The sequence below is a fragment of the Mustela nivalis genome (genome assembly GCF_964662115.1).
Source record: "Mustela nivalis genome assembly, chromosome: 5".
NCBI classification, from domain to species: Eukaryota; Metazoa; Chordata; class Mammalia; order Carnivora; family Mustelidae; genus Mustela; species Mustela nivalis.
Window position 1 is genome coordinate 72,307,707 of NC_139024.1, and position 12,096 is coordinate 72,319,802.

At 36.3% G+C, this 12,096-nt stretch overlaps 1 pseudogene across 1 annotated transcript in view; it reads left to right on the top strand.

Annotated features, from left to right (window-relative positions):
• Positions 1–2,116: 2,116 nt before the first annotated feature.
• Positions 2,117–12,096, top strand: part of LOC309865137 (protein LEG1 homolog) — a 28,787-nt pseudogene continuing 18,807 nt past the window's right edge. The window contains exons 1-4 of the transcript in view: positions 2,117–2,417; positions 6,547–6,633; positions 7,404–7,589; positions 8,726–8,825. The product of the transcript in view is annotated as a protein LEG1 homolog (transcript). The remainder of the gene's footprint in view (positions 2,418–6,546; positions 6,634–7,403; positions 7,590–8,725; positions 8,826–12,096) is intronic.

Here is a 12,096-nt window from a genome sequence, read left to right on the forward strand (position 1 = left end):
TCCAGCTCCAATTCTTGGGGCAGCTGAGGTCAGTGCAGAGGAAGCAGAGGATTAGTGGAATGGAGGGAATGGGTCTCCAAACCAGCAAGATGTCATATTTCCCTTCAAGGTGGAGCAAAGTATCATACTTATGGTTTTCAGCCCGCTTAAAGCTCTCCATTTAGCTTTTTCAACTACTTAATCTGTTTCCCTATCTGGAAAGAAAGTATAACCCAAAACCAACAAAAACAAAAACAAAAAATGCCTCCATAGACTTACGACTTTAGCCCATACAAATCCCTATACCCACTCTAGGGACTCCCTTGTCTGTTCTCCAGCCTGAGGAGGAGACAGACAATAAACTTCCAATGTTTTCTTTCTGCATAAAATCAACACTAATTTCAGTATCTATAAACGTGTTCTTGCCCCACTTGGAAAGAAAACCAAAACTCTCACTTAGGCTACTTGTTTTAACCACCTTCAACCACTTTCTTCCATTAAGGGGGAAAAAAGTAGAGTTTCAGATATTGCCCAGCTGACCATGTGGTTTGGTTAATATGTCCATGTGCCCATCAGCTCTATGTCCCTTACAGAATCTCTTCCTTATAGCCAAGAATTATTTCATATGTATATTTGTGTATTTTGTTATTTCATGTACATACAATTTTTGACAGGAAACAAGGTGCCTCTGGATCAGAAAACAGATATTCATAACTCATAGAACATCTTAGTGCCAGCTCCTCATGCCCTAATTTCCACAGGGTGTTGCAACAAGGACCAGGTGTTCACCTCAGTGTGCAGTGAGGTTGCACCACAGGAAAGCAATGTTAAGATTACAAGACTTGGAACTGACATAGAGATGATAAGATCTGGAACTGACTGGTGTATCAGCCTGTCCTTCTCTATGCTAATAATGGATGCAACAGGGAGAAAGAGAAGCCCCACCTTTACATTGAAAGGAAGGGCAGCCGCTGAGTTAAAAGAAAGTAAAATTCTTCTATTACATATTCAAATTCCTTACATTCACTAAAGATTAATTTTCTTAACAGTAATCCTTTGTTCAACTTCTCAAAGACAAGCATAAAATTCTTCTATTACATATTCAAATTCCTTACATTCACTAAAGATTAATTTTCTTAACAGTAATCCTTTGTTCAACTTCTCAAAGACAAGCATCTCTCCTACTCAGTTCACCATGGCCGACCAGTGGTTATGGAGCACCAGGAGAAAGGACATTGCTCAATAAATATCCACTGAATGAAGTCTGAGGCTTGGGATTATTTATTTGATAAAGAATTCCCTGGCAACTCACTGTGATTGTAGTAAAAACACAGCACCTGCATATAGAGAAGGGCTGGGTCTGCATGAGTCCATAGCCTCCATATTCCCAATGATGGCTTATGATCAGGTTATAGTACAGCAGTTCTGAACTGATGTCTGTGCATCACTCCTGAATTCTCTTAGCCTCTCTGCTGACTGTAGCTATTGCTGCTAGGATAGTTCCACACCAAGCTCTGACCTGCTTCACACATGCAGTGTGCAGCTTAACTGCAGTATCTACTTTTATTTTGTATCTACTGCCCTGGGCTTCTGCACCACTGTTGCTGCCTGAGACACTTGGAAGAATCCACTTTAAAAATCCACTTTAAAAAAATTTTCAAATCCTCTTTAAAAAATTTTTCTGCTAAAAATTACTAAAAATTCTAGAGACTGATTATAATCAACAATTTTTACTTGGGAGATAATTAACAAGGGAGGTATCCTAATCTGTTTGGTAAGGTATTTGTTTACCTCCACCTTCTTTTTTTAAAATTTTTTAAAAGTTTTATTTATTTATTTGACAGACAGAGATCACAAGTAGGCAGAGAGGCAGGCAGAGAGAGAGAGAGGGAAGCAGGCTCCCTGCTGAGCAGAGAGCCCGATGCAGGGCTTGATCCCAGGACCCTGGGAATCATGACCTGAGCCAAAGGCAGAGGCTTAACCCACTGAGCCACCCAGGCACCCTACCTCCACCTTCTTACTGCCATGGAAGGGAATTCTAAGTGTTGATGAATCAAGGTGCAGAAAAACAATATAGCTTCCTCCTTTATTTCCCAATAAAGATCTTGCCATAATGTCAATCTCCAGGCTAAATACCATGGTTTTCAATCTTTCCTGGATCTGTGTAATAGCTGGTTGTATTTTTGCTTCTTTAACAGAAGCATCTAATATCTTTTATGTGTATTCCCCTCTGTGGAAAGAAAGTCCTGGTCAGTTCAGTGACTACAAGACAGAAAATGAAAAGTACATCATTAACTTCTGGTATTACCCCAATAGACTGGGGTCATATAAAATCCTCCTAAACAAGACAGCCAAGTATTTTGCAAAATTGTCACCAGAAAATGAACAAAATATTTTATGGGGACTGCCTGTACATCATGGATGGCAATATCATACAGGTAAGAAAGTCTGTTTTTCATCACAATGACCCGTTAAGTGTGACTTGATTAGGAAGTAGTACATGCACATTTAGCATCATGTTTTTGAAAATTGATTTTTTTCTCTCACTTTCCTATAACTTTTCCAGCATTTGCATAATCTCATGCTTAATTTCTAGCAAGTATTTATGGAATACCTCTTACCTGCCAAGTTCTAAGCACTGAACAGTACTTACAGGAACAAAACAGTTAAGGTAGGAAGAGACCGTAGGTCTGGTCTGTGATGACATTCTAAGCTAGCGTTAAAACCAAGCTTGTGAAGGAATCTCCGGACATCAATATAATTTCCATTTAAACATAAAGTCCACTGGAAACAATAACCAATTCCCCCAAAGGGTGCACCCATCTATTCCTAGGAAAGTTTTCAGCCCTGGGTTCAGTAATGAGTGAATAGTGAAGTAGAATATTGGATACGGTACTTTCAAAATTTCATTTTCATTTTAGAATATAATATATGAGATTCTGTTGTTTCTCTTTTTTTAAATTTATTTTTTATTTATTTTCAGCATAACAGTATTCATTATTTTTTCACCACACCCAGTGCTCCATGCAATCTGTGCCCTCTCCAATACCCACCACCTGGTTCCCCCAACCTCCCACCCCCCGCCCCCTCAAAACCCTCAGATTGTTTTTCAGAGTCCATAGTCTCTCATGGTTCATCTCCCCTTCCAATTTCCCCCAGCTCCCTTCTGCTGTTTCTTAAGTGGCTAATTTCACTTAGTATTTAATTGAGCTGAACTCTGTAATATGACTGGAGAAAACTAAAACAGCAATACAGGTTATGAAATGAGCCCATAAAAGTATTTCACCAACAGTATGTTAAGTCTCAAAGATGAGATAAGGACTGTAAATACAAGAGTAGCTCAGGAAGGAGAGTGACAACTATGGGCTGAGAATATCATGGGAAGAAAGTAGGGCCCAAGAGCTTGATGGAGACATTGTTAGAAAAAAGTGCTGGAATACAAATTACAAAGATGGCAATGATAGCAGGTTGAACCAGAAGACTACCAGATTGGCAGGAGAACTGGAACATGAAAGAGTAGTGGGTAGTAAATTTAAGAAGAACGATGAGGGTCCATTAAAGAGATGTCTTTAAAGTCAGACTGGACAGTTTTAATTGGGCTCTTAAGCATATGATTTAGTTTAGTAATAAGCATCTAATGCTTACAAAGTACTTAAACACTTTAAGTACCTCTAGGTTGCTTAGCAGAGGTTTTAAAAATATACAATAGTATAGTATAGTTTTATTTATATATAATAAACATACTTTAAATGGCACATTTAAAAATGCATTTTGGGGGAAGTTTGATATATATCCATAGCCTTGGACCTATCAGCACAGATAGTGGACATGTAAGTCATTCTAAAAATTTTCTTTTCCCCTTTGTATTCTCACCTTCAAGAACTTCCCTAGTCTGGTCTCTCTCAGCCCTCCCCACTTCTCTAACTTCTCATGCCCCTCACTCCTCAAGTCATTGGTAACCATTGATCTGCTTTTTATCACTGCAGTTTAGACAGCATTATCTAGAATTTCCATATAAACAGTTGAGTGCTCTTTTTTTAGTCTGTTTTATTTCAGTTGTCACAATTATTTTGAGATTCATCTGTCTAGTTGCATATGTCAGTATTTTTCATTTTTATTGGTTAGCCAAAATTTTAATTAGAATAATGTTTGAATTGAGAAGAGAATACTGGGAGTCTGCAGCAGGATAAGGCAGTGACACCAAAGAGAAAAATAGACGAAAAAAGGGAAGACTATGACAAGCATGCAAGAAATTGGTAGTAGATATCATTGCTTGCCGTCAAAGCACTCACAGCATGGTTAAGAAGGCATTAACGAGGGCACCTGATGTGATAAGCACTGGGTGTTATATGCAACTAATTAATTGTTGAACATTGTGTCATAAACTAATGATGCATTATATGTTGGCTCATGGAATTTAAATTAAAAAAAGAAAAAGTAAAAAAAGGAGAGTTAGAAATGATTTAGCCATAAGACAAAGAGCTGAAGCATTAGGTACTAGAATAAAGTGAATGTTGTGAGTTAGGGTAATCTGGGAATAGAGTAAGATTTGAAGTAAACTTGGAAAAAAGAACGTTGAAGAGCTTAAAAAAAAAAAATCCATGAAGAAAGAAATAGAATGAACTAAAGGACAGAGTTTGGAGTTAGCGTGGTATATGTAAGAAAAAGACAAAAAGAGAGGGAAATGTTGGGAGGACGGGATTATACATAATGTATGCTGCAGAAGTAATATAATTGAAAAAATACAGTAAATTTACAGCAAAAAATAGATTTGAATAGTAACAAATATAACATTAATTTTGCTCTGGAAAAATGGGGATGACAGAAAGCAGTTTTAGTCAAGTTTATTGAGAATGATGTATTTTTTTGCCATGGGAAGACAAAGAAAAAAAGTTCCTCAGAAGATAAAACAGCAGTAAGCAGGCCCAGCTTACCTGTAAAGAAGGGGAAAGTGCTGAAGATGTCAAGAACAGTAGTGAAACTCTGAACAGGAAATTGAGGGTGCAATCTTCCTTGACTGTCAAGGTCAAGGGCTCACAGTCCCAGGCATGTGCAGTTGGAGACGATGTGGAGTCTCTAATTAAGGAGGACTGTAGAGGAGAAGACAGAGAAGTTAACGACTTAAGGAAATCCTTAGATTTGCATCATGGGTAAACATCCTCAAAGACGGAGTGTTTTAAAAAGGACAGAGAGTCTTAGAAACAGATTTCAAAACTCCCAGATGAGATGAAACCTAAGAACCAGGAGAGGTTTCACATATTTGGATATTATTCCAGTTCAGAAGAGGAATAACAATTTTGAGAAATTTTCATGCATTAACAGAAATTACCCAGGTTTTCCCTCTCCCCCACTGAAGGATAAGCAGGTCAAGAAGAGCCAAACGAGAAACCAGAATGAAAAGTAAAAGGGAAACAAAACAGATTCATGGGAAACAGAACCGGTGAAAAGAAATGATCTAGTGAACACAGGGGAGGAACAAGAAAGAAGAATAAATGAACGTTGCAGGAAAAGAGCGCTGGGAGAAAAGAAGGGGAGGTACCCAATAGCTGGGCAAAAGAGAAGCTGGAGTGGCAAGTGAAGAGCAAAAACAATGTGAGCGTGAAGCCAGAGATAACAGAAGGTTAGCAGGAGTAAAGAGAATAAGCCAGTATGAAAATGGTGGAAACAGGGAAAGAGACGGTCTTAAAGTCAGAGATAGTTGAAGGGAGTCGCAGGGAGTGTATGCAGAAGGTACAAAAAACTCAAGCGTGAATGAAACAGAATGGGATGTTTTGAAAGTAGGAGATGAGAGAGAATGACAAAGAGAAAAGAGATAAAAATACAATAATGGCTAATATTTATGGAAGCACATATTCTCTGAGCTGAGCATTTTTTGTGCCCTTCATTTAATAACCCCAAACCTCTCTGAAGTTATTATTGCTAGTCTCTCAGTAAGTACATGGGAAAACTGAGGCTTGCAGAAGTTATTTATTCAGAGTCAACAAGTAGGTAGGTAAGCAATGAAAAAGGATTTGATTTTAAGCAAATAGAGCCTGAATTTTGCTTATTATACATGAATAGTCACTCCCTAATATTGAAGATAAAGAGTGGTTAGTAAATATAAGACACAGATGCAGATGCTAAAAAAAATAGGGCCCATGAGAGAGAAATGAGCATTGTACAGATGTCAAGGAAAAGGAAAAAATATAAAGGCACCTGGGTGGCTCAGTGGGTTAAAGCCTCTGCCTTGGGCTCAGGTCAAGATCCCAGGGTCCTGGGATCAAACCCCGCATCGGGCTCTCTGCTCAGCGGGGAGCCTGCTTCCCTTCCTCTCTCTCTGCCTGCCTCTCTGCCTACTTGTGATCTCTGTCTGTCAAATAAATAAATAAAATGTTAAAAAAAATTTTTTTAAAGGAAAAAATGTGAATGGCAGATGGAAAGCAGAAAGTCATCAAGCGAAGGAAAGACAGTGATGGGAAGGCTGATACAATTCTTTATTCCTGTAAAAATATTATGTCTAGTTACATATTGTATCTACAGCTTAGAAAGGTGCCTAGTAAACTCAACTCTAGGTTTCCTCTCTTTTAGGCGGATTAGCTGATCCTACCCAAAGTACAGACTGTGGCCATAAGTCTGGCGCTCATCTGTGTATCTCTGTGGACAGTTGGTAGGCTGGTGAGTTCAATGTGACAGTCAAACCTCAGATTGATGATCTTTCCACAAAAAATCAATTTAACCTAGGATCCCAATTAAAGAAACAAAAACCAAAACCAGAATCATTGCAAAAATTATCTGTTTGTCCCAAATCTGGGTGTTTTGAAGATGAGTCTTGAGTTAAGTATTTTTTAAATTTACCAATAAGTTTATCCAATTATAAAAATATCAATTTGGGAAAATCAGTAGCCTGAAAACTTGATTTAAATACCTAAGACAGAAATAAGAGTTTGTTATGTTATCAGATAAAACCTGCTAACAAGAGAAATATCTAGATTAAATATTAGAATATTATAAAGCTACATCAGATTTTCAGATTTAAAATAAAAACTTAGAGAAGTATAGAATTCTGCTACTAATTTTTTTGTTTCAAGTTTTTATTTAAACTCTAGTTAGTTAATTCTGTTACTCATTTCTAAATTTTTCACTTACTATGCCTTAGAATTTAATTAATATTTTTAAATTCCAGTACAATTATTATCTGTGATTTAAAATAATAAATCTACAAGATATATCAGTTTTGCTTTATGAAAATATGGTTTTTAGGAGAAGCATATTCAAATTGCATAAAACACTAGGGGAAATTTCTGATAAAATTTCCAAAGTTCCCAAAATTGCCACTTAAGTTTTATAACATTTCTAGATCTTTAGGCTTACTTTTATGATAAATTCCTCTACTTTGAAAAAGACTCTTTTGTGTGTTAACAATATTAATAACTTTTTTTATACAGACCTTAATTATTATCTCTCTGCAATGCCCTTCCTGGCTGCAGTTGATTCTGGCATAATGGGGATATGATCAGACAAGGTCACCTTTCTGCCACCAACAAAGGATTAGATAGATTTTTGTTGCAATGTTTCTAACTGCCATTCATCATTTCCAGAAGCAATGAAAAAGTGGAATGAATTTTACTAGGGTTTTTTTTTTTTTTAGTGTTTTTTTTAAGATCTTATTTATTTATTTTGACAGAGAGATAGAGAGAGAGCACAAGTAGGAAGAGCACCAGAGAGAGAGAGAGGGAGAAGCAGGGTCTCCATAGAGCAGAGAGCCTGAAGCAGGGCTTGATCCCATGACCCTGAAATCATAACCTGAGCCAAAGGCAGACACTTAACTGCCTGAGCCTCCCAGGTGACCCTCATGTTTTAATTATACCCTTCAAGGGTAGCCAGATAATTTTTGAATAGCACTTAATGTAGCTTTTTAAAAAATACATTAAACAATTGTTCTTAATGAAAAAAGCTGCTAATATGAAATTATTGTAGTTACAACAGTATTAGTATGAGTGAATTGCTGCATGACATCATACCTCATTAACATCCTCATTACCAATACTGTATCAAGGTCATGCTATCTACTATTTTCATACCAAATAAATTATATACACACCCGAGCCCAGAGAAATTATGACTTAACAGTGCATGAAGTGTCCTAGCTCATGATAATTTCAGGTCAACTGAACAATAACTGGTCTAGAAATACAATTGTGTAATAGGTTTAGTGAATTTGATCAGCTTATTTCAACTGTCTTGATAAAAAAAAATCACATATGAGTTGACTGAATTAGCATTTAACAGTCAGAATCAAATATTGATGTCTAAAGTAATGAGCCATGAGTGAAAGAGTACATGACTAAAAATGGGTTTCCCTTTAGTTCTCTTCAGTTCCCTTTAGTTTTGTTCATTAAATTGCATATGATTAAATAAAACACTCTTACACTTGACACTTGGTGGGAAGTTCCTTGCATGTCAAGAGAAAAACAAATACGTAAAATACTAAAGATGTGGTTCTGAGCAGTGTGAAATCTTGAACATTTCTAAAAACACATGGTTTATTCCTTTTGTATAGATTCAGTATCAATAGTAATTAAAATGCTTATATTAATGTCTTTAGGGAGTGTTCAGCATTAAATCTTTCATACCTGAACTTTTAGGAAAAAAAATGTTTCCCCTTACTTAGAATGTTGAAAAATTATATTTGTAAATAGAATTGATTTTCAAGAAGACAGATTGTTATAATTGCCTAAATATCAGTAACATTTTTTGTCTTTGGCAGCACATAAAGTCACATTCTAGTAGCTTTGATGACCTGTTGGAGTACTTATGGGCTCACATGTCTCGTCTTTAGAGGTTGCTCATAAAAATTTTCAAAATAGGTAAGAGTGGATCTGAAGTTATTTTGTTTGGGAGCACCCGGGGGGCTCAGTTGGTTAAGCATCTGACTCTTGATTTCTGGTCAAGTCATGATCTCAGGGTCATGAGATTGAGCCTCATGTTGGGCCCCACACTGAGCATGGAGCCTGCTTGAGATTCTCTCTCTGTCTCCCTCAGCCTCGCCCTGCCTGCTGACACTCTATCTCTCTAAAAAAGGAAATAAAAGAAAAGAAAGAAAAAGAAAAGAAAAGAAAGAAAAACAAAGATAAGAAAGGAAAAGAATGTTATTTTAATATGGTAACAATCTTTCCATCTTACACTATCTTTTTCATCAAAGGCTTTTTCAGTTTACCTATTCACCAATATGTCAAACATGAGGACATATTATGATAAAGAGAAAAGTGATGGGAAAATGTTTTATTTGATAAAGTTCAAAACCATGTTACAAGCAGCACAGGAATATATGAAGAAAAGTATGCCTGTACCACAAAACAGCAATAAAACAAAATGAATTCAGAAGTACAAGGGTTTTTTTAAGGTTGTTTTAGCACAAACTGATGTCTGTAAACAAAAAGGATGTGATGGCAAACAAATATAGGATCTCTGCCTCACTTTGATTAAAAAAAAAAAAATAGCTTAGTTAGCATGTATTTGTAGAGGAGTATCCAAGAAGAATCTTGGTTACTATACCAGATGGCTAAAATGTCCCCATTTTATAGCAAATGAGATTGAATAAGACAGCATGACTTGGTATGGAAGTGAATGACACTGTATTGGGGATGGTATCTGCCACACAGAGTGAGACATGCTGTAAAAGAAACTAAAGAATGGGTGAGTTGTTGAAAGTACACAACAAATATAGGCACTCATGTATGAGGACTTCTTGTTGACCAAGTACTGTTACCTTTCCCATTGACTGCAAATCCCATGAGGTTAAACAAATCACAGAATCAGGAAACTTACATTGCTTCAGATATTTTATTTCTTAATAGTGCTTCAAAGGCTGATTTTTATATTGGTCAGCAGAAGAGCTTATCCTCTTGGCATGTCTGTGGGGTGAATTAGGATTGTAGTCTTCATAGTATCTTTTTGCCATGACTCAACAGCTTGATTCTGATCACTGCCAAGGAGAGGGGAGATTATCAGCCAGTGGAATAAACAGGAGTTGTCAACATCAAAATTGGAATTGAGATCAGGGCATTGTATAGAAAGTAGTTTATAAAATATTATTTTTTGTATACTTCCCCAAAGACACGCAAAACTAAATTCCTCTGGGAAATAGCATTTTTCATAGCAACTCTCAACGGATGAGATCAGCTTTCTGTGTCTGAAATAAAACAACAAAACAGTATTTATTACAATTCTAGGAAGGGAAAGTTATATTGTCATGCACAGAATCACTGAGCAGAGCACTCTTCTCATCTTTAGATGGGTTATTAGGAGATGCAGAGTTCAGAGATTGGTAGATTTTTTAGCCATTTAAGTGGGTTGAGTCATCAGTATAAGAGGGCTACTCGGGTGAGACAGTTGGCAATTGACATTAGAGATATATTTATGTAAGGAGTCCATTCCTGATTGGCTGACTTTCAGATATGAGGGCATCTCACATATTAGATGCTTGCCAACACTGGTCACTGAAGCAAGTTTTTGTTGATAGATTCAAGGAAGTCTAAATATGGTTTTGTGGCTTCTTGTTACTATGTCTACAGAGAATTTGTCTTTTTCTAGGACTCACAAACATGAGCAAAACTGAGGGCATACCCAGGCAAGAGCTGAGAGGACCCCAATGTCTCACCTCCGACTACCTTGAGGGCCTGGACAAATAGGAAGTAAAGGCTTGGGCAGAGTTGTAAAAGGCCTTAGCACTGAAGGTGTACCCCAACACATACACAGAGCTCCTCAGCAAAGGGTGGAAGACTTGAGTTAAGGGAATTTAAGAAAATCTTTAACCTAATCATAAGTGGACAATTAAGGTTCTGAGCAGGGATTTCTGTGATGGCTCACTACAGAGAACACAAAGTGAATGACAGAATTTTTCTAGGCAAGTGAATAAACAAATAATGACAAGAAAACCAAAAACAGCAAACCCTGGTAAGGGTGGGAATCTGACTTTTAGAGTTTCTACTTTATAGTGTCTGAACTATTCAGTGTTCAAAAAAAGGAAAGAGAGATAGATGTACAAAGCATGGGGAAAATAGTGCATACATGCACCATTCCCCACCACATACACACACTTACACAGAGATAATCAGTCATTAGGAATTGTTCCTCTGAGTTCAGATGATGGACAAAATTTTTGAATCACTTCTTATGAGCTTGTGTAAAAAAATATAAAAGAAACTGTTTCTAAAGAATTTAAGGAAAGTGTGAATTGACAACAATGTTTTACTAAGTAGAAATTATGAATAAAGAGGTAGAATTTATAGAAAAAATAGAAATTATGCAGCTGAATATTATAATAGCAAAAATGAAAAATTCACTTGAGGAATTCAAAAGTAGGCTAAAGCTGGCAGGAGAAAAAATCCATAAACTTGAATATAGGTAAATTGAAATTACCCAGTGTGAGGAACAAAAAGAAAAAAGGATGAAGAAAAATAAAGAGAGCTTCGCAGACGTGCAGGAGAGTGGAAATGGAACGCTATTGCTTCAAAATTTATGTAAATGGTTAGAATATGTTACTATTAATATGAACTACATTGTTTTAAGATAGACAGTAATTGTAATCTCACCAGCAAAGAGGAAGAGTTAAGAAATTAAAAGGTAGATAAAAGATTAGAGAAAGATGATAGAAAAAAAAGCATGGGGAAAAACATTTATACTGGAAAATACCCAGTTAGCACAAAAAAAGGCAGTAATGAGGAAAAAGAGGACAAAGACATAAAACATAAGAACTGAAAGAAATTGTCAAAATTACTTGGATAGCAAAATGAAAGATATTACATGCCAACATTTCTTATGAATATAGTAGACACAAAAATCCTCAATGTAATGCTAGTAAACAGAATCCAGCCACATATAAAAAGAATAAACCATGGCCATATAGGATTTATTCTAAGAATACTAATTTGGTTTAGTATCTGATAACCAAATAATACACCATATTAATAGAATAAGGGATGCAAATCACAAAATCATCACAATAGATGTAGAAAAAGCATTTGACAACACTCTTTTATGAAAAAAAAACATTAAAAAATGACTAGGAATAGAAGAAAAGTTTCTCAGCTTGTTAAAGGGCCTCTAGAAAAACCTACAGTTAACTTCATATTGTGA